The sequence below is a fragment of the Natator depressus genome, chromosome 5 (assembly GCF_965152275.1).
Source record: "Natator depressus isolate rNatDep1 chromosome 5, rNatDep2.hap1, whole genome shotgun sequence".
NCBI lineage: Eukaryota > Metazoa > Chordata > Testudines > Cheloniidae > Natator > Natator depressus.
The window spans coordinates 112,472,499-112,495,445 of record NC_134238.1 but is presented as its reverse complement, the minus strand read 5'-3'; the positions used below and the strand labels follow the sequence as shown (position 1 = coordinate 112,495,445).

Sequence of the window (22,947 nt, the reverse complement as noted above, 5' to 3'; positions counted from 1 at the left end):
ACAACTAGATATCGTTGTGATTGCTGTGTTGGGGCAGGCATTATATAGACAAGCCAACGCAAAAAGGGGCAGGAGAGAGTGCACATTAACAGGAGCCTCCAGTAAATATACTGGTTTGGGGTCGACATAGAGTTGTTCCTTGGTGTGACCCATGTGCTCACTGCAAAAGTGAACCTGCAGAAAAAGTGTGAAGTTCCCATTTGCTAAAATTTCTGCACGATTGAGCTTAGAGTTTGAACGTATCAGTTATGTAATGAAGTGTAATGTTTGAGTGGATGGTGAAAGCCTATTGATACAGCTGACTTTTGGCTCCCTTTTCTACACTGGAGAAATGTAGCTATAACTTGATGCGCAAGAGTTCTAGATTAACCTAGTTTTCTTAAAAAAACCCTTCCTTTTTAAAAAATAGGACTGTGTTTGGTGGAGGGCAGGGACAGGATTGGAGACTGTTCAGGATTCTCATTCGACCAAGAAGAAAGTTCAGATAGGCATATGCAAGCATGGAAGGGGAAGGATCTTGGTGTGTTGGAGGCTTCAAATCATGGAGAAGGGGTGTCAAGATTTTACTCCCAGAACTCTGTGGCGCGGGACATGTGTAAAAACTTAAGTGCATCCTTCTCTTTGCTAATATATAGTTTTCCAGGTCTTGGTCAAATAATTTGGTCATTGTTCCTACGTTCTGTAATATAGTACTTACTATTTGCATCAAAAAAATCAGCAAAATCTTTTCGTGAGGAGGTGCTTTTTGTGACTGAATAGCTTTTGTCGATCTTTTCTTCCCTTTGACTGCTTGGTTGGCTCTGTCTTCTCTCCTCCTTTCTTTATTGTTTCCTGTAATCTCTCAGGAATCTCCTGTCCCTTCTTCCTTATTTTTCTCCTCTGTCCATGCATCTGTTGTAGCTCAGATAAACTCAGCAGCAGCACTTGCTGCTGTGACAGGAAGCATTGTTTGGACTGTTTGTAGTAAACTCCTCTATTTGGATTACTCTTTCTCTCTTCTCTCCCCCACCCCCCTTCTTAACACGGCCTTTCATTCTTACACACCTGTCCATCCATTCTCTCCACACTCTGCACCTCTTTTTACCTCCCCCATCCCAGGTCTGACCTCACTCTTCCTGGATTTCATTCGGTCATAACCATGTGTCTGCTATCTTCTCCCTGAATCAGCTTATACAGGTCAAGGAATCATGACTTGCACTGTGGGGCAGCATTTATTTTTGTGCACAGTTTGCATTGCCTTTAGCTTGAAGAACCCTGGAATAACTTGTGCATCTTGAATGGTCAGCATGCTTCAGAAATGCTGCGTGAGCATTTAAAATATGCAAGGGTTTCTTGTCATTTCAATCTAAAGTGAATGTGAACTGTGCATAAGTACAGATGCTAGCCTTGGGTGGGGAAAGGACTATGTGGAAAGTTGGGGCACTGGCTTCCTTTGCTTATCGCAGCGCTCCACCCTGTGGAAGGAAGTGCCTTAGCCCTGCTGTTCCTGACCACTGGCACCACTAAACCTTGGTGTGTCCCAATAGACAGTACCTAATGGTTGTGATGTGTAACAAGGCAAGGTGATAAATATCACTGGCTTCTGTTGGGATGCAGTTATCTTAATTGAACAGGAAATAAGCTGATTTTCATCTTCTGTTGCCTATTAACTGATTAAACCTGTGAAGGCACAACTTCACTTAAACTTTGCCTCATTACCCTCAACCACTCCCACACCTCTGCCTTAAAGAAATGAATCCTAGCAAGGCAAGGAAGTTGGTGGCTTGGCACCAAGCAAAAACTGAAAATGGAATATTTGCGAAGAAAACTTTGTTCGCTGTTTTGAATCTCTAAAGGCAAGTATCTAATAGGAATGGCCATATTGGATCAGACCAGGGATTCAGTTAATTCAGTATACTGTCTGGCAGTGGGCCAATACCCAGTACTTCAGAAGAAGATGCAAAAAATGCTATGGACAGTCATGGAATAAATTACCTATAGGGAATTTTTCACTAACCCCTGTGATTTCAGTGCGTGGTTTACCTCCTGAAACACAAAAATCTTTCTCTCTCCTTAAAATCTATCCTGTTTCATGTAGCTTGATTTCTCATTATTCATATAAATGTCTAATCTTTTTTTGAATACTACTAAACTTCAAGAATACCTTTTGGCAGTGAGTCCAGAGTTTAGAGGAAATAGTTATGCATTGTGTAATAAGAGTAATCAGCTTTTAAATTTGTTCTTTTAATTTCATGGATGTTATCTCATTCTGGTCTTACCCTTCTGTTTTAGCTTACATAGTATAATTGATGATAGGAGCATAAAATACCTAGTAACATCAAGACTTTCCACATCTTAGAGTATCTCTCCTCTCCTCTCTCCTAGAATTCTGGCTCAGTTTTATGTAGTATGACCTGCATTTGAAATTTTGTAGTGAAATATTGTAATTGTGCGGTGTTGGCATCAGTGGAGATGAAATTCCATTTTTTTTTAAGCACAAGTAAATGAAATTGTTTGCTTAATGTTTCAAGATTGTGGTGATCAAACACCTTAAGACTAGAATGCAACACTTTTAAAGTCAGAACTTGGACAAGAAATATTTCATTTAACCACAGAAGAGTTTCCTTATATGGTTCAGTAACTGCTTGTGAATTTTTTAATCTGTTCAGTGACTGGTTTTATGACTAGATGAGAATAATTTTTTTGTTGTATTCAGTGAATAATATACTTGTCTTGAATTTTGGTGTGCTGTTATGGTTTAGAGGCTCCTGTTCCCTAATGCTAAATTAGTACTTTAAAAACAGCTATGTCTCAGTTTTTTTCTCTTCCTTTGCGTTGGGCTGGCAAAAATGGCAGGATGCAAAGAAAACCATTAGTAATCAACTCTATCTAAAATTGGGGGTTAAGGGGGTGACAGTGGCATTGTGTTGAGAACTTGAACTACAGCTTCAGTTTGGCATTTTATGTCCTCCTTTGTTGCAAATCAAAGAGAGAGACCCCATAGACAACATTTAACTCTTTTCCTAGACCTTTTGGAGATAAAGTGTGTTTGGGGTGACTGATGTCAAGCAGATCCCGAACCTTTTCTGCAGCTTGTTTTCTCATAGATGGGAAGAAGAGACCTACTGCTGATTTAGTGTACTACCGAAGAGAGAAGTGAGGTTTATCTGACATACACAACATAGGTGTCTCAAATTAACTGTCTTTTTGGCTGTATGTGGCATTGGGAGTAATGGAAGCTAGATTAATTGCAAATAACCTTGAAACTGTAAGGGAACTCAGTCATTCTAATGTTAACATTTGACATAAGTTTTGAGGCTTTATTTTCCCTTTCAGAAGCCTTTTATAGCCATGCTTGAACTGACATTTCCCTTCACAGTGATAGTCTTCTCAATTCCAGTGTGTTCTGTTCCAGCAAAATGGTTGATCCTTTTTTTGTGCGCAGTAAAGACTTTAATTGCTTTAGTCTTCAGAGTAACTGAAGTCTTGAACATGCTAGTTAGCATTTGCATAAATCTTTCCACATTACTGGCCTAATCATGTTAGTTTATTGTTAATGCTGTTTTATTCTGTTACGCAGAGTTAAAGCGAGTCCCTCTCGCACTGTGTGATCTTTTGGCATTTAGTCACCACCATTTTTTTTATTGTATAAAATGGTGTCATGAGTAAGGGATGTCCTATTTAATGACTCCTTTAAGTCAGCTAATTTTCCACCAGAGTAGGAAGAGACTTATACATATGCGGGAAGCTTAAGTTTTACGAATGAATTAGCTTACCTTGTGGGTGATTAGTTACAAAAAAAAAAAAATGGAGGCATTTAAAATATTTCCTATCATAACCTTGTTCCTGGCTCAGTAAGGACTTGTCTAGACTAGGGTGAAAAAGTCCCTCCCCCTCCACTGAGTTAGCTTAATTGATATTTTAATAGATGGATCTGTTAGGGGAAGCAAAAGAACCGCTCTTTTTAGTCTAGCAGAATCCAAAGACGGTGCTCTTCCACTTACCCCTTCTTTTCTGTGCTCCTTTCCCAAAATCAGCTTAGCTACTCTAAATTGCTCTGGATTCTTTCAGAGGTAGAGTTGAAGGGGGGAAAAGAAATTACACTTGTAATAGGAAGCTTCTTATTGATCTCTGCAATGCTGAAAGGTTGCTCATGACACAATCTTACTGTCATTCAGGCTAACGGCTTTTGATCTTTTGCCACCATTTATCCCTGCAAAACAAAACACAATTGATGAATGAATTTAATTTGCATCTAAAGATGCATCCCATCATCAGGAATATTTAATTTTTGTTCTAATGTGTTCATTAGCAGAGGTTAAAATCTTGAGTGCTCAGCACTCAAATCTTTGAGAAACAGTTGTCTTAAAACATGATGCTTTCTTTTCCTGATAGCTCAAATTTATTGGAACAAATTGCAATATCATCCGAAGTGACTACCAAACAATATGTGGGTTTTTTGACATCCTTGTCCCCAATTCCTAAGCAGGAAATCAAACTCCCTCTTTTCTGATCTGTTATCTGTATATATCTAGACAACTTAATGGATTAGTGCTGAATTTACACTGCTGAATTTACCTGAGAAGAATTGGCTTTTAGTGTTTAGACAATTGTACTGGAGTATAGCCTTGCAACAGAATTTGAAATAAGTTTGTTTGGTTTTGCAGTTTTCATTTAAAATGTAGTAAGTATCTGATGGCAAAATATTGTGCAGAAGTGGGTTTTGCTTGTCAGCGTAGAGGCTCAGGAAAACTGCCAGTATTGAAGAACAAGCTGCACTAGTAGCCCAGTAAGCATTGTTGTCAATTTGCAAGGAATCCTGGTGTCTAACGTGTTGCCACTGCACCTAGGTTTTACAGTAGAACCTTGGCAGAGGCTGTGTCTAGAAAACAGCTGCCTGCTCTGTCCTTTACCACTTCCATGTGAAAACACTTGCTATCTTGCCTTGCTTTATCCAGCCCACTCTTTCAAAGAAAATGCATTCTTAGAGATGGTCCTGATGAGACTGTCAATTTTTAAATGTTCTATAGAGACTGGATATGCTTCATACCACTTTCTCTTAAAAAAGCAACTCTAAATTGCTTATAGTAGAAATGCCAAAAACAGCTCCTAGAAAATTTTTAAAAACCTAAAGGTGTTAGTAGTTCCATGCAGAATGAGAACACTTGCAATCAGACGTATCGCTTGGGATGAGCGTCATTAGTGTCTAGAGTTCTAGCAGCACAAATAAACAATACAGAGAGAGGTGGGAAGTGTTACAATATCTAGGTCTGTCTTGTGTGCATTTGAGATGGGACATTCCAGATGAATGCTGATGGAACCCATGTTCCATATATGCCACTTCTCTTGGAACTATTTTAGGAATTTTCACTTAAATTGTACTGGTATTATATTTTTGGATCTTGTCTGTAACTGCAGTTGCCATGAGTTGAATTGTGCGGGGTTCTGAGGGAGCCATAAACTTCCTTAACTCTTCTCCCTCCTCCTTCTGACATAATAGGTCTGCCTGCACCTGCTCTGAATGAGTGATTCCACTGTTGCAGCTGTACCAGTTCTGGATCAAAGATGGGAGAGTAGCTTCAGACAGAGACTAAGGTTTCACTCGTTCAGTTATCATGTGGTATACTACTAGCTCTCTCATGTTCTGTAGTCTTTCAGGAAACACTATAGACAGACCTGAATATCTAGCGTGTGTGTGTAATGATATTAATAATTCAGAATCTCATTGCCTTTATAATTCAGGCAGAAACACCAACAAAATAACCATAAACCCAGTGCTTTTCCTTGCAAGTCCGCTCTAAAACAGAATGGAGATTTAATTTTCTCTCACTGGGTTCAGTGTTGCTGGTGTCTGAAAAGATGTAACTTGCTCTAGCAACGCTACTGCTGCTACCCAGCAGAAGGTTTGTAAATCTCAGGTGTCCGTAGAGGCAGTGCTAGCCCATTTGGGGTGCTAAGCAGGAATATTTTGCCTCCTTTCCCACACCACCTAATAAGGGCCTGAGCAGCTCAAGGGGCCCCCTATTCACTTAAGCAGTTGCTTAGTCTCTTTATGACTAGTGCCAGTTCTGGGTGTCTACAAGCGGACGGCTTTTCTAAGAACTTCTCTGCTTCTTCAGGGTTAAGAAGTACTTCTTATTCTTCTAGCTTATATTGCTTGGCTGAAAAGAAAAGGCAATAAACACCATTAGGGCCTTCTCTGGAGTTGGGGGAGGGAAGTATCTTGACCAACCAGCACCACTTTAAAGATCTAAAAATAGTCTATCCTATAAGCTAGCACAGTTTTAATCAGCATTTAATTAAAACAGCCCGCCAATTTTTTTTAAACTACTTCTGAGTCCTGGGTCGTATATGTGTATATAATAAAAAAATGCCAGCATGTCTTGCTTTTCTGTAAAAACATCTGTATTTTGGAAACCAATAAAATTGCTGTTGTCTTCCAAATGGCTGCCTTGAGTTTGAGTTACCGCCACATTTTTGGTCAGTTCAGATTAGTGCTGTTGAGAACTGCAGTTAACTGGCTGATGTCTCCTCTTCTCCCCCCCCCCCCCTTTTCCCCCCTTTAGTATCATGTTAAATAGGCTTTTATTACTTCTATATATTACACAGTTACTGAATAGCCAATGCTTAATCTAAAATGTGTGTGGGACAGTATCCGGAATATTTAATACACAATCAAAAATTGGGATAATTTAAAACTGAATGCTTGAAAAGCATTTCAAGCAGGATTAGGAAAGGCTGTTCAAGCCATCCTGGCCTATTACATCTTAGTACTTCAGGCCCTAATTGCCACGATGTTATCTGCTTTCCTTTAGAATTATTCAATGTAGATTTTTTTGTTTGTTTTAGCCCAAACCGTTTTCCTTGACTAACCAAGTTTTCACAGTGGATTTTTTTTGTGTGTGGAATGAAATTGCTTTTGCCTGTTTGCTGGAATATTTAAGTTAAACTGTTATGGGGAGAGATGTAGTTAGTAGGGCTGGTTTAATAGTACTGCAAATATTAGATGAAGCTTCATCTTTGTTTTTTAAAAAAAAAAGTGGGAAATTTCAGTTGTTACCTTGCAGTAAGTATTGTGTACTGTATTTATTTTGCGGGGGAGAGGAAAAGGAGAACACTGTCTTGTTGCTTTGGCTAGTGAAGTGTCCAATAAATTGTTCAAGTCTTGCAAAAAGCATCCTCTGCCTCCTGTGAATAGTCTCTGCTGGTTATCTTTTTAAAAATATATGCGAGAAACAGAAATATATGTAATGTATTGTGTTTAGTGCCTCAAAAACTATAGTTAAGAGCAGTGAGCCATGTCTAAAGTGGCTTTTCCGTAATGTACTTAAGGTTAGCAGCTGACCTTAGAACCTGCATCTTTGAATTTCTTTGTTGCTCGTCTCTGAGAAGTATCACGTGAAAGCAGAACTCTTCAGTGATCATCAATCTCCATATCTAGTTTAGGGGCCAGATTGGTGTGGAATGGGGGGAACATGGTGGTATTCTTCCAGACTAGAAGCCATAGGTTGAGCTTGTTTTGTGTAGAATGGGGTGCTACTCACAGTAGGTTGTGCATATGCTTAAAATAGACTCGGAGAGGCATAAACATGTTCCATGGCTTGGCTAGTCTCCTGGGCTTGCCACCTCCTTGATTTGGCAGTGAAGTATTTGTATCTCTTGTATACTGCTCACTGGTGGCATCAAAATGACATAAGTCAGTAAATTGTGCAGATCTAGGACCCTCTTTCTTCTTCGTTGCATAAAGAAATTGCTGACATTTAAAATTGTGATCACTACGTATCTAGTTAACTTCCCACTGAGACGAATGGGACCGTTCACAACTCTCAGCTATGGTTCTTTGTGCAGACACTTTGTGCATCCGTTGCATTTGGCGCACCTCTCTGAGTCTGTCTTCACAACAATAACAGCTAGAGGGTTTTTTTAAATGTATGCTGAAATTCTGAAGAGCAGACACCCCTGGTAGCCGTTTCTGAGCCCTGCCCCAACTGTTCTAGGTTTTTGTTTTTAACTTAAAACCATGGAGGAGTAGGAGGAAATGCAGGTGTTTCCAAGGTCAAAATTGAGGTGGTGCTTTGAGGTACTTCTCAGCTGTGTGTGTCCTTTGTTTAAGGGCTTTTGTGAAAATGGCCCTTTGTACTCTACTTTGGCTATTGGACTGTTTACTGACTTGCAGGCACCGTCCCTGAAGTGCGGCTGCAGGCCATGTTCAGTTGTGTGCTACTGTTTGGGGTACTGTAGCTGGTATCATCGTATTACACCTTCACTTTGAAGAAGAACGAACTGAACGTTAAAGAGCTTTGAATGGCTTGTGGAACTGGTTGGATGCGAATAAGTCTGACTGCAAAAATTATTAAGCTCAATGGAACAGCGCTCCATCTGACCCAGTGGCAGAACAGCAACTGTTGGGAGGGTGGTGAGGCAGAAGTCATGCCGCCTTGAAGCTCTGCTCTTGTTCAAGGAGAATGTGATAGTCGGTGGCAGGAGAAGAGGCTGAAATTCTGACAGTCCTTGTGGCTAGAGAGAGAGAATTGGTAGGAAATAATTAGTCTCCTGAATGGTTGCAGTACATCTGTGTATACATAGCAACTAGTAATATAGCAGGGTTTTGTATAGTAACGGGTATTTTCAGTAGAGTCATGCCTCGTTCTGTAGCAGGATTTTTCTCATTTCAGTGTAATCCATTTTGTGCGCCCTCTTGAAATGCCCAAAAACTAATGTTGTGACCTCTGTTTCTGTTCATTCATTAGCATTAAATTTCATATGCACCAGTCCAGTTTCAAGGCAGAGCAAGAGCTTGGGATTTACTTGCTTTTTTTAGATCTACCTTTCATCTCCAATCTTGAATCAGCAAACATAACTAGTTAAAGGTAAGCGGCAAACATTATTGCTTACATCAGTTTTTATCAAGGAATTGTCAGTGTCTTAAAATTAACAGTTTGAGTAAACAACCTGCACTTGCTATCAAACAACAATTAGACTAAGATTCATAGCCCTGGTCTACCCGGGGGGGGGAATCGATCTAAGTTAAGCAACTTCAGCTACGTGAATAACGTAGCTGAAGTCGACGTACTTAGATCGATTTACCGCGGTGTCTCCACCACGGTGAGTTGACTGCTGCCGCTCCCCCATCAACTCTTCCTGCGCCTCTCGCGGCGCTGGAGTACAGGAGTCGACCGGAGAGTGCTCAGGGGTCGATTTATTGCTTCTAGACTAGACACGATAAATCGATCCCCGCTGGATTGATTGCCTGCCGATCTGGCGGGTAGTGAAGACATACCCTTAGTTTGTAGTAGCATTAGTAGGCTAAAAAAATCTTCAAAACTATTTTTTTTAAAGGTGGATGTCCCTCTAGCCAGCATATTCTGCAGGCTGGTTTATACTTTCCATTCTGTCCCCTAAATGGAGGACTCTTGCATGCTCATAACTGCTAGAAAAAACATATATGATAACTGAGTGTGTGGCAATCGCTTTCAGTTTAGATTCTAAACCAGTTTAAATTCTTTCTCTTCTCTCCCCCTCCGCCCTACCCCCCCATTTGCTCATATCCTTGGCTAAAAAATCAGAACCAAACTTTTGGGTGAAATATTGCATACCTGATCTGGCCAAAGTGTCAACTTTGATGCGTACATCCTTCATTGACTTTATTTTTGAACTATGTAAGGTGAGGGGAATATTTTTATTGAAAAATCTGTAGTATGTACAGCTCAAATGGCTAAACTGTGAAATTTGGCATGTAAATAGTACTTGGCCATTGATTTACTCCAAGGTAGGATCTTGGTGGGCAAGAGGGGAATTGGTCGGTTAATAAAGCTATTAAGCGTCTGAAATTGTTTCTGAGTTCGCTCAGTAGCTCTACTGAAGATCAAAGATATTGAAGTCTCCTTTGTAACAAAGCTGCAGGCTTTCTGCCCAGCCTAAAATGCAGAGGATTGTGGCTGCTTCTAGGTCCGTTTGTGTAGAAGAGGCAATATAGATAGTCGTCCTCTCTCCCCCACCAAAAACGTTTCCTTAACAGGAACAAGAAAATGGGAATAAAAGTGCATTCTGCATCTCTTGTGGGGTTTGCCACCTTTTTTTTTCCCCCCCTACAATCCACGTGTTTTAAGCTTTCACTTAAAAATGAAATCCGTTTTAAAGATATGGCTGTTTCAGAGGGAATAGAGGTGCTGTTTGTTGTGTCCAGGTGCTGTAGAGAACTATGCAATGGCAGCAGTGTGAACTACCATCTCCTCACCTCATTCGTCTTTGTGAATATTTAGATGCTAACATTCAGCTTGGGCAACCGCCTCTGACTCTCAACAAATTAAATGCACAGAACTGTAATGCAATGTCAAGGTTGCACAGTTTAAAAATTGAAGCTGAGAAACAGGAACGTTTACATTCCTAAAGCAATGTTAACTAGGCCCTATTGCACTCGTGTATCTGTGGTATAAATTGAACAGAACAAACAAATGCATTAAGCATCATATTCAAGGAAAACAAACTGAAAATGAGTTAATGTTGCTATAGGAACCTTTCCCATTTTCTGACTTTTTTTTAAAATTAACTACAATTTCAGCGTTTCATAAGTAAAAGCAAAAATATAAATTTAATCTTTTTGTACCCTTTAGCTGAACATAATCTGTTTTGCCAAAATCATTATGTACCTAAATTTAGTGAGATTGCCATTGGTTGCTCAGGTGTTAGCACCAAAAACTAGTGACCAGTTAGTAAACCTCTGACTCAGCTAATAGGGTTGGCGGCCCCTGTGTAAGTCTCCTTTTCCCATCTAATGTGAGGGCTTTTCTACCTGAAAAGTTGCACTGGTTTAAAGGAGTGACTTTTTTTTAAAAGCTTATCTTTTTAAACTGGTGCAAAAAGCTCTGGACACTTACTTCAGTGAAAACTAGACTTATTTCAGGTTAATTTAAATTGACAAGGAATAGGTTGAAACTAAAGTGTGACTATACAGTGGCTTGTACCAGTTTAACTACGCGGATTCCTCCTCTCCCCCTCTTCTCCCTCCTCCCTCCCCCCCCCCCCCAAATTTTTTTTCATACCTTCAGTTAAACTGCAACAACTGCTGGATGTAGACATGGCCTTAGATGTTGTAGTTTGTATTTCAGTTCTGGCTTCATAGGTGTCCCCTGTAAATGTCATTCTGACGCTTGTTATATACCTTTATTAATTGGCTTAACCTCAGCCCATGATCTAAGTCTCAATGCACAACAGCATAGGAAATTAATTTCAATAAACTTGTCTGTACATTAGATTCAAAAGCTAGCACTGGTGCTGAACTTCTGAACACTGTCCAGAGTAATGATACAAATAAGAAAGGCAGGGCTTGTGTGCTGAAAATATTGTGTCCAACCCTCTTCTTTTCCAGAAGAAATTTGATTTTATTTATTTATTTGTAAAGAAGTGTGGCTTAAAGTGCTAGTAACTGTGCATTTAAATGCAAGGAAAGATGGTAGATGTTTTAGTCTGTCATGCATGGTGTTATTTCTGTGGATTGAACTTTTTTTTTTAAAGAAAAGCTCTTATGAAATGAAGAAGTTATACATTGACTTATAAAAGGGCTTATTAAAAAGGGAATTGGGGAATACATACTGGAGTTTCTGACCACTACTATGCTTGCAGGAAACTGCAATACTTAATCCAGCAAACAAATGAAAATATCTGATATAGTGATTCAACATGGGTGATCTAATGAGAGAACTTTCACGGGAGAGTTTTGTGAGATAGCCATGTCTCTGCTTTGTTTGTTGACACTTCTTGAGGGCATATAAACTTTTCTCTCATGCTTCTGCAGTGAATCTTTAGTCTGTTTGCAGCTTTGATACAGAACTCAGTTTGTCAGTTTTGGTTTATGGGTACATCCCTGTTCCTGTAGAACCTGACAATTCTATTCTGCCTCTGCAGCTGCGAGTGAGGTGGGCAGGCCTACTGCAAAGCTTTTTCTGACTCTTGGATTTAAGTTTTTCTAAACTGAAATACAGCCTAGCAGTAAAATATCTTTTCCGATTTATGCTTTAATCTGGCTGGATCTGTGCTGATATATATATATTTTAAACTGTCTTGTGGGGCTGTATGACTTCAGTTTTGGATTCTCGCTTCCTACAGAGGCATTCCAGCAGCACAAGATGGGCATGTCCCTGCTTGATCCCCAGTATGGGCAAACAAGCAGTGAAGAAAAATAAAGAGCATTTACCTATATCCCTAAATAGTGAGCTTTGGTATGTCTGTGACTGGGGAATCCCCCCACAATTTGACCTAGCCCAGGGAGGGATTGCACCGCTCTTCCATGAACCAGGAGAAAACTGAACTAGGCGTGTGGCAAGTGGAGTAGAGGAAGGGGTAATCAAGTGTAGTTGCTGAAAGACAAAAAAGGCTAATGATTAGGGCCCTACCAAATTCACATTCCATTTTGGTCAATTTCACGGGTCATAGGATTTAAAAAAATCATAAATTTCATGATTTCAGCAATTTAAATCTGTTGTAATTGTAGGGGGTCCTGACCCAAAAAAGGAGTTGGGAGGTGTCATAAGGTTATTGCAGGGGGGATTGTGGTACAGCTATCCTTAGTTCTCTGCTGCAGTGTATTAAAGGTGCTGCCTTGAGCTGGAGAGCGGCAGCTGCTGGTTGGGAACCGACTCTGAAGGCAGAACCGCCACCAGTAGCTGCGCAGAAGTAAGGATGGCTTAGTATGGAATTGCCACCCTTACTTCTGTGCTGCTGCTGGCGGGGTGCTGCCTTCAGAGCGAGGTGCCTGGCCAGCAGCCGCCGCTCTCTGTCCACCCAATTCTGAAGGTAGCAGTGCAGAAGTAAGGGTGGCAATACTGCAGCCCCTCTGCAACTCCCTTTTGGGTCAGGACCCCCAATTTGAGAAACGCTGGTCTCCCACATGTATGATTTTACCCTATACTATACAGATTTCAAGACCAGATTTCACGGTCTGCAATGTGTTTTTCATGGGCATGAATTTGGTAGGGCCCTACTAATGATGACTGCCTGGTGACTGGCTTCAGCAGGTCCCCTCCACCTCCCAATACAAAGCCGTGGAAGGAGAACAGAGAGAGAAACAAATGGTCAGTGGACTATTGACATAGCTATAAGGGACTCTCAAGCCCTATTCCCTTGACCAGCAACCCATGATTCTTATGCCCTATTAGCAGAGGTTTAACCATATGCTCCTTTATGAGGAATCTTCCCCATCCACCGGGTCTGGGGTACTCTGGTTGCCTCTAGGTCACCCTCTTCCTTAATCCAGCTGACTTAAAGTTCCATTAGGGACTTCTTGGGAGTCTGATATCCTGCACAGGGATCAGGGGCTTGCCTCTGACTTGATGGGGGGCACCGAAGAAGCAGAAGCAGCAGCCTCTTGTAGGAAGTGAAGGTACATTTTCCATGGAGGTAAACACTCCTGGCTGTTCAGTGAATTCATCAGGTCTGTCTCCGCTATCTGTATTCTTAGCTGATTAGGGATAGAGGAGGGTTAATGTAAAAGCCATAGAAAAGGGTGGGAACCTTGCTTCCAGAAGAAGAGGGCAAAAAGAAAAGCCCCATCCCTCTCAAGATCACAATCAATCTTTCCAACTCTGACCCAATCCAGGGATCCTATCCACAGTACTTGTTTCAGAGTCTTATTCAGCTGGAATCAAGTGCAACCCAAGCACTTGAAAACACCTTGGATTTCACTTTTTTAAAAAAGTCAAAACTGAAACAAGAGCTTGGATTCTTTCTCCTGGGAGGAATGACAGTTGTCAGGGTAGGCGGGACAGGAGAATAATGCAGAGAAGCCTGTTCCTTCAGGAATACTCAGCCATAAGATGGCCCAGAAAACCCAGGCATAGTGTGACAAAGGATGGCTTATTGGATCGCTGATGGACTTGTATCTCATTAGAGTCACAGTACAGTCAAGTGGATTCGTGGATTCCCTCTGAAGCACCTGGCATTGGCCACTGTCAGAAGGCAGGGTACTGGGCTGGATGGACCTCTGGTCTCACCCAGTATGGCTGTTCTTATGTATGTAAAGGAGGACCTAGGAGGCAACTTCCTTGCAAAGGGTTCCTTCTGCTGCGTTCACTTCACTTAACTAATCCTTTCATGGGCAGACTTTGTCCAACTTCCTACCAAGTATGGGAAAGTCTTGTGGGCTGTGAGTAAGCCTTTAGATAACCCTGGCTGCCTTGTTTTGTCCCAGATGTCTCTTTAGATGGCTTTTTTTCTCAGCCATGGCTGTGATCAGTGAGCCAGGCATAGAAGTGTCTGTGTTTCTGGAAAGCAGCCATTCAAACAGAACAGCTCCTGGCAGCCTCAGAATATACTTGAAGAAAACCTTTGGAAAACTGATGGCTGGAGTCTTGGAGGGAACTGAACTAAATCCTACTATCTACGAGACTGTATACAAGGTTCCAAGCCAAACTACAAGGTGAAGCAATTCTTCTGAGGCTGTTCTGTGAGCAATATGGTACCAACACAGCAGAGCAAGATGGAACTACTAAGGGGAAAACTATTCTGGGGGGACTTCTTTGGAAGTCTCACCATCAAACATATCATCAGTACACTCGCTCAGAATTGGAGTCTCAACTGGGTTGCAGGCTCCGTTTCATCAAACAGGTAACAGGCAGGGTCATGAGACATTTATCCAGTACAATTACAGTGGAGTTGCATCTTAAGCAGGGGTAAGGTTCTAAAGTCAGCACGTAAGGCGAAAATCGTGTATAGTCAATATTACCCTTGAAAATCCATTAAATCGTCCATAAAGTACAGTATACTGTACATGGTTTTGTGTATACAACCCTGTACAGTAATATGTATAATATGTACAGTATATAATAGAGTGCATATGCAAAATATAACTTTACAGTACTGTATTTTTAATTACAGGGGGGTAATTACAGGGGGTCATCAGGGCTTGATGTCGATCTAGGAGATGGAGGTGCCGGAGAGCTTGGGTGATGGAGAGGGAGTCGTAGACGAAGTGGTTGACTCTGGTTTAGCTCGAAGTTGATTGTGTAGGCTCATCTACTGATGGTTGGTTTTCCTTGAAAAACATGGTGATCAGCAACTGTCGCTGTTTGAGCAGCTCAAGAGACATTTCTTGTTACGGTCTCAAATAGTCTGTAATACTAAGTGTGATTTCAAGGCTTTGTTCCATAGAGGGATCGTATTCCGAAATTAAATCATTAAAGTGTTTCGCCGCTTGGAACACTTCAGCAAATTTATGAAGATTCCAACTTGCTGGCTCTTCCTGTTTGTCATCATCGTCTTCGTCTTCTGTAGACGATTTTATCAGTTCTTCTAACTCTTCGTTAATCAATGTTTCTCTCTAGCTCTCAATTCTTCAATTTCTTCCTCAAGGATGTCGATAAAGCCATCAGCACCCACTTGCCTGGCCACCTGGACAATGTGTTTCACTTCTTTGTCAGTGGTCGGGAAACCCTTTAAAATCATTCACACATTTTTTCTTTCCATAGGTTTCACCAGCGTGCATTGACTGTTTCAGGCTTGATTGCAACCATCGCCTGCTTAATATAAGTGATGCAATTGGCAATGTTGAAGGACTTCCAGCGCTCCATCACATTAAGATTGGGATCAGCATCCATAGTGCTACGTATCCATGAGAACGTAAGCCTCGTGTACGTGGCCTTGAAACAGCGAATTGCACCTTGGTCGAGAGGATGGAGGTGGTATGCGGGGGGGAGAAAAACTACTTCAGCGTCGTTATGCGCAAACTGGAGTGCTGCAGGGTGGCTAGGAGCATTGTCTATGATCAACAACACTTTTAAAGTCAAGTCCTTTCTCTTCGAGGTACTGCTTGACCTCTGGAATGGAACGCTTATGGAACCAATCCAGAAATAATGCTGCCGTCACCCAAGCCTTTTTATTTGATTGCCAGAACACAGGCAGGAGACTTTTGTTCTTGCCTTTTAGGGCACGGGGATTTGCAGCCCTGTAGAGCAAGCCCGGCTTTATTAAATTCCCAGCCGCATTGCCACAAAACAGCAGTCTTTAGCTGCTTTGAAGCCAGGGGCTTGTCTTTCTGATTTCGAAATGTAAGTGCGGTTGGGCATTTTTTTTTCCATAAGAGCCCAGTCTCATCAACATTTAAAAACTTGTTCCGGAAGATAGCCCTTTTCTTCTATGATTTTCTTTAATTGTTCGGGTTAGGTTTTTGCTGCCTCTTCATTGCAGCTTCACCAATAGTCTGCAAGTTTTTGAGGTTGAAACGGTTCCTAAAACTGTTAAGCCAACCTTGGCTGGCTTTGAATTCCTTCTCATCAGAAGCCTGTCCCCCTTCGGTAGGAGGTTTGAACAGCATGTAGAGGCTGAGTCTTTTCTTGCAATGTGTTGCCATTGATAGGCACACGTTTAAGGTTCATGTCTTCCAGCCATAAGTTTAATGCCTTTTCAGTCTTCACTAAAGTCTTATCACGCACCTGGCTCGTCACCTTAGCAGTTATTGGAGCACTTGATGCCACGGCTTGACAAATGTCTCTCTCTTGAATCTTGATGCCACAGATGCTAGATTCGTTGCTGCCATATTTATGTGCCATGTTGGAGACCGACATACCGTCTCTCAATAAGTCCAACACAGCCAGTTTTTCCTCCAGCGTTGGAACAGATCACTGTTTCTTCGGTTGAGCACCAGATGAAGTAGCTGGCTTGTGTTTAGGGGCCATGTGTGGAAAAATACATATCTTTAAACACTAGAATCACAATCAGCACGGCGAGATGCTCACGCTATGAGAGGCACGCAGGAACTGAGACTGACTGAGGGAAACAGATTCATGTCTCCTGTCTCACGCTCACTCTGGGGCACACACTTATTGCGTGGAATGGTGGGTGGAATCTCCCACGCTATTTACAGATATCTTGTTTTTCTTTGCCGAGCGCGTATAGTTGAATTTGCGTTTAAGTGCGTGTATGATGCAACTCACCTGTAAATGGAATACATAGGTCTCTGTTTATCTTATCCCCAGTATCTAAATGTGTGCTTATTTAAAGTAAATAAAACATCAATGTAAGGAAAGCTATAACCCCTTTATTTTTTGCATAGACCTCAGGGGCGTATGTTGTCTCCTGCTCTGATGCCAAGGAGATCAGGAGGGAGCTGTGCAGTTCTGGATCAGAAGGACTGCAAAAGCTGAAATTCCATATTGGGCAGTGGCCCAAGGGGGCCTTCCCCCTCTGTGACAGACATGGAGGTGGGATGGATGATATGGAGACTTACAACAGTTTTCTTCGCTTCACTTATGATCAGCACCATTTCCAGTACCTATCCTTACCATTTTGAGTTTCATGAGGTCTGTGGGCTGCTATTTGCTGTTCTTCAGCAAAGAGGTCCATATCTGTAGTTTTTTTTTTTAGAGGACCTTCTGATCCAGGCACCAATCAAAAACAAGGTCCAAGTGGACACATGGGCAGTCAGCAATATATGTACTTCAAGTGCATGACTTTATGATAAAGACTTTGTTCATAGCTATCAAAGAATAATTCGTTTGGGTGCAGGTAAAGAGTTCATATCTTCAGAATGAAAACGGAAGCTGACAAAAGCCATATGCTTTCTTCAGAATGCACAATCCATTCCCTCCTGAGCCTCTTGGTAATGAGGGCTTCCTGTACAGATAATTTCAGATGTCTCTGGAGTTTCTGCCCACTGAATTTTTTTTTCCCCCTTTACTTATGCCCCCCAGCTTGCTGTTATGACCAACCAAAAATGAAGTGTTCAGATCATTTTAGTGGTAGATGAGACGGATCATAGGACGGTCTGAAAATCTTAGAACCAGATAGATCATCCCAACATAAACAATCATGAGATGGTGATCCCATTTGGAGTATCACTGCATTTGAGACCTCTTTATACTGAAGACTCAGCAACAACTGGTTAGAACTGCAGTGTATTAAAGGGCCTGATGGTATCAATACTTTCAACATCAAAGAGATATGTCCCGGTTATGGCAGGCTTTGTTCGCAAAAGCGACTGGGCCGCTCTTTCCTTTGTGGCGTGGGTCCTATTGACACTGATAGAGAGGAACCTGTTCTGTACAGTATGCATCAAAGTTGCAAAACCACATAGTGGATTGGCAAAGCAGACCAGGGAATTCACAGATGTTTTGCGCACATAACCAGAACATTTGACAAGTCAACAGATCTGTTTTCAGGCACAAAACAGCCAAATGCTGTACCAGTTCATGGAATGGTGGCAACAGAGACACTTGCCCAGACCAGAGAACTTGTTACCTGCCTTCTGTGTAAGATTATGCAGAAAATCAGGAATCCGATGGCTTCTGTAATTCTTGTAGCACCACACTGGCTTGAAGGATGTAATTAGTGGTCTTAGTAAACATGATCTCAGAATTACCACTGTTCATCTCATAGAAATCTCCTCTTGTATGTAAAGGCTCATCATATAGCAAGACTCTAGCAGACAAAAGCTGGCTGCCTGGAATTTGTATGAAAGCAACTAAGGTGAATATTTTAATAGGTAACCTACCACTTGAATTTCCAGTTAATAGTTGTCAAGAACATACTGTATAATCTGGTACCCTAAGCAGAGTCGCACTAAGGTCAGCTAAGATACAAATTACCTACCAGAGTGCCTGCAAGTTGGCCTTGCTGTGGGTTTAAAGGCCCCCAAATTTAAGGTGTGCGCCTATTCTATGCAGTGCACAGAGAACTAAAGTAATTGAGAGATCAAGGTCATTTGGGTGTAGGGGACAACAAGGCTTCAAAGGTGTGGTGTGTTGGGGTGTGTGTGTGTGTGTGTGTGTGTGTTTTTTTTTTGTTTTTTTTTTTTTGCTATCTAGGTAGATCAGATAGTGTATACAAGGCAGAGACTTGCATTTTCCTTCTGCACTCCGATTATACTCCCAACAAGCAGGAGTAGTCACTTGCAGATATTTAAGTGTCTATTACCATGCAAAGTGCCCAACAGGCACATTACTTCAGAGTTGACACCAAGCCTTATCTGGCACTGAGCAGCAGTCCTTGAAGTCTGTTTGTGTTGGGTAAGTACTTGATCTGTCGCACACAACCACAGCTGCTACACTTATTTATTCTACCAGAGGGAGTGTGGGTGCTAGATTTTTTTTCTTGACCCCCCCCCCCCCCCCGGCGCGTGCGGAGGCTTCCTTGTGCTTGCTGCTGCCTTCTCCTCACGCTCTGATTCCAAAGAAAATCAAGTTGGGACAAGGCAGTTCTGATCCTGCTATATAGATTTTTATGTGGCACCCATCACTGTGACTTCTTGGCATCCTAATGGCTTTTGGACAGGGTACTCTGTTCCACACTCAAGTCAAGCGTATAACTATCAGAGTATACTACCACACCGGTGGACTGTTTCTCCAGTGTTGCATGTTCAGTTCAAGTCTTCATTTTGCCAAGTGCCTAGAGAAAGCAGCTTTTCTTAAGTTTAAGACTCACACGGGTCGGGCATCTGCTTGGAGGGGGCATTAAGGGTTCATTGGCGCCCCCCCCCCCCACTGGGACCCATCTTGTTATCAGGTTTCTGATGGCTGCTGAGACTTTGCAGTTAGTGTGCCCCCTAGCTGTTCTTGAATCCTAAACCTGGTCTTGCACAGGCTCTTTAAAGCCTTGTGCACAAAAAAATCTCTCTCAGCTTTCTAGTAAAGTGCCTTTCTCCTTGCTTAGGAGAGTGGGAAGTTGGCTGCCCTATGCAGAAGATACCCCTTTGTAATTTCCATTATGGCAGTCCATCAGTCTCCTTCGCCTTGTATGTGTACCTGTCACACTTTTTTCTGATGTGTTCTGTGCTGGCAGAATGTAGTCCAGATTACAAGTTTCAGGGGCCCTCCACTACTTCAGTGGCCCCAAAACAAAAGGGGTGGGGCAGAAGCTTCCTATTTAGTTCTGAAAAGTATCTGTACTTGCATTGTGGAAGACTACACGCGTAGCAGAAGGGCATCATAACCACCTGGGTGTGAGGGAAAGGCTGTCTTGAGCAGAAAGTGTCCACTTTTGACAAGACTTGCCAGCCAATCAACACTTCTACTTCATGCTTGATTACATTATAGCAAATGGATGCATTGCAAATAATGAATTTATCCTCACAACACTGAGGTGAATTAAAAGTAGTAGGTCCCGTTGTACTGGTGTGTGTTTGTGTGTTTTTTTTTTGGTTGGGGGAGGGAGTGGGAGGAAGGGAAGAGAACTGAGGAACAGTTTAAATGATTTGGCTAAGGTCATTCAGGAGGCGTGTGGCATGGCACTGTACTAAACTATCTTACTGTTTTAGTTGATGATGTGACAGCAGGTGCAACGCTTTGCCATCACGTCCAAAAGTCTGATCCAAGAAAGTACTCAACGTTGCAATGCACAGTCCAGGTGGGGAGGAAGGCTCCTTGCAGAAAGGGGAGATTTTGGTTATACGCGGTCATCTGTATTACTGCAGAGACCACCGCTACCTGTGTAACATGTATACCACTATGTGTGTTGGATTCTCAGTCATGGGAGGGGTTTTTAAACTAATGAGGCTTTGATTAGAGGAGAGGGAGCTGTGATGGATGCAGAACATCTGGTGTCCATCTGATGGGAAGAGCTACCCGTATTTTTGTTAGCAAAGAGTGCCAGCCTAGTTAGACTGGCCCTCTTTACAGAAGGGTAACTTAAGACTGGGCACATGACTTCCGTGCGACAGATCTTCCTCTGACCTTTCCCCTCTCTTCCCCCTTCCTTACCCTTTACCGAACTCCTTTATGGAAAGTTGTAGTCATCAAGGAAAGACCAGATAGCTTGATACAACCTCAGATGTGTATGGGCATTCTTCTGACCTCTCAATCTGGGTGGTCTCTGCAGGGCAAGGGGTGTGGTTGGTAACCCTGTCTCACAAATTGTGGTGTAGATTCCTCTGTAGCACAAAGCTATTAGCTGCTTTTTTTCCCCCCCTTAAAGTCAGGTAAGCCATACACTAGAGGCAATCTCACTGAGGAAAAACTAGTTAAAATCCCTTTCTGACTGCATGGAATAAAGGTAATCCAAGTCAAGGAACCAGAAAAATACCCTATGACTCATTTGACCAAACTCAACCAACTCTGAGTTCAGCTTTGTAAAACTGGCTGCATATTTTTGCATTGTAAAACTTCATTGTTCATACGGTCCTGTCAGCACTACAACTGCTCTTATATTGTGAACATTCTGGGAATAAAGAAACTCATGAGGAAGCAGGTGCTGTCAGTTACCTTTATTGGGAGTCCTGAAAGGTGGTTTTGTTGAAGGTTGGGACAGTGCAGCTGGGGTACCCCAGATGTCATATACCAATCTACAGACAAAATTGGTGCATGTGTTCAGACCAGGTAGCTCCACACATCGCAGTAAGTTTGCCTGGCATCTGGTGTGAAGCCGGCATCTGTAGTGACGCTATGCAGAGCTGTTGATGTGGGGGGAGTGGTTGAATGGTTCTTAGGTTCGGTTCTTCATCCTTCTCTATATTTGTTAAGAAAAGTGGATAGACAAGAACCCAAGTATAGGCAGGGACTCCTGGCAAAAAGCTGGCCTGTGGTCAACTTCTGGCTCTTCCAGAGGCACATTAATGTCTTCCAAACTTTTGTTTAAACAAAGTCTTTTGGTTTTAACTAAATTAGTTTAGAAACTGGTGCAATCTGTGGTGGAATTGGAGAAAATGACTTAAGCTAAGTTTTCATATCTGGTACTTTGAAACTGACCTGAAGAGTGAGTGTCCACCCACTCGTGGTTGCACTGATTTAACTGATTCAGTTTCTATACCAAATTTAGTTTTAAAGGGTTTTAACAGGCCTGAATCTCCCCATCTTTCCATGATATCAGTTTGTTGCATTCCCAGTTTTCTTGGCAGTGACACTACCTGCATTTAGTGATTCTGTAGTACAATAGGTTGGGTAGAACATTGTCAAGTGGTAATGACATGGGAGTGTTTAACCTGCCACAAGAAAAGGAGGAGTACTTGTGGCACCTTAGAGACTAACCAATTTATTTGAGCATAAGCTTTCGTGAGCTACAGCTCACTTCATCGGATGCAATGAGCTGTAGCTCACGAAAGCTTATGCTCAAATAAATTGGTTAGTCTCTAAGGTGCCACAAGTACTCCTCCTCCTTTTCTTTTTGCGAATACAGACTAACACGGCTGTTATTCTGTAACCTGCCATAGTTAGCTCAGCCTGGTCTGCTGATTCCTCTTAGGACACAGTATTGTGCCCCTGCCACTAGGGAAACACAGCTACATAGGAAAACCAAACACTCCAGTCAGTTTTCTAAACCAGATTTACTTTTGGTGATGGTATCTGCGTTGTATCACTTCCCTCCACTTCGGACTGATGATATTTCAGAGGTGACGCACGTTTTTACAAAAACAGCTTACCAGTAAGCACACTGCACCAGTTGTAACCTATTTGTATCATCCCCGTCTTAAGTGATTTGCCCTTATTCTCTCTTGTAATAATATCATTTTAGGCAGCTCAATAGGATTCATATCCAGAGACCTGATGAAAGACTCTGCCAAGTGTAAACATATGCAGCGTGTTTCTTGTTAACTTATAAAATATGTCCATGCAAGATTGGCCAACGGAACAAAATATTAAAACCAAGGAGACCTACCTGGCAGTGTTAAAATAAATCCTGTTTAGCTTCATGAAAAGCACAACAAACTTGGGGAGGTAAGGCCCTCGGTCAGTGTTTCGTAACTAGTGCCCCCCCCCGCCCCCGCCCCCAGCAGGATCATGGAAGACAATTGAGTGGAGGTGGGAGAATGGGAGTGTGAGGCAAAGTAAAGAATCCTGCTCCCCCAACCCCTTATACATGCTTCTCCTTCAAAGTTTGTTTTGTTAACAAGCCTCTAAAATCTGACTTTCAAGAGGTTATCACTGGCTTACAGTACATGTAAGGGGGGAGGGAGGGTTGCAAAAGAAAATTGTCTTGTAATAAGAGTGCCAACTTGAAAAGATTGAGAAACACTGCTCCCTAGTGGAAAAACCTTACTGTAATTGGGGA

At 42.0% G+C, this 22,947-nt stretch overlaps 1 protein-coding gene across 15 annotated transcripts in view; it reads left to right on the top strand.

Moving 5' to 3' along the window:
- The window catches only part of ELAVL2 (ELAV like RNA binding protein 2), a 169,934-nt gene that overhangs the window by 30,500 nt on the left and 116,487 nt on the right, over positions 1 to 22,947 (top strand). Inside the window, exon 1 of one of the 15 annotated variants that reach the window (XM_074953474.1) lies at positions 15,580 to 15,602. The exons of the other annotated variants lie outside the window; for them this stretch is intronic. The gene's annotated coding sequence lies outside the window, so the exon portion shown is untranslated. Of the gene's footprint in view, positions 1 to 15,579; positions 15,603 to 22,947 lie in introns of those variants that run through there. 15 annotated transcript variants of the gene reach the window in all.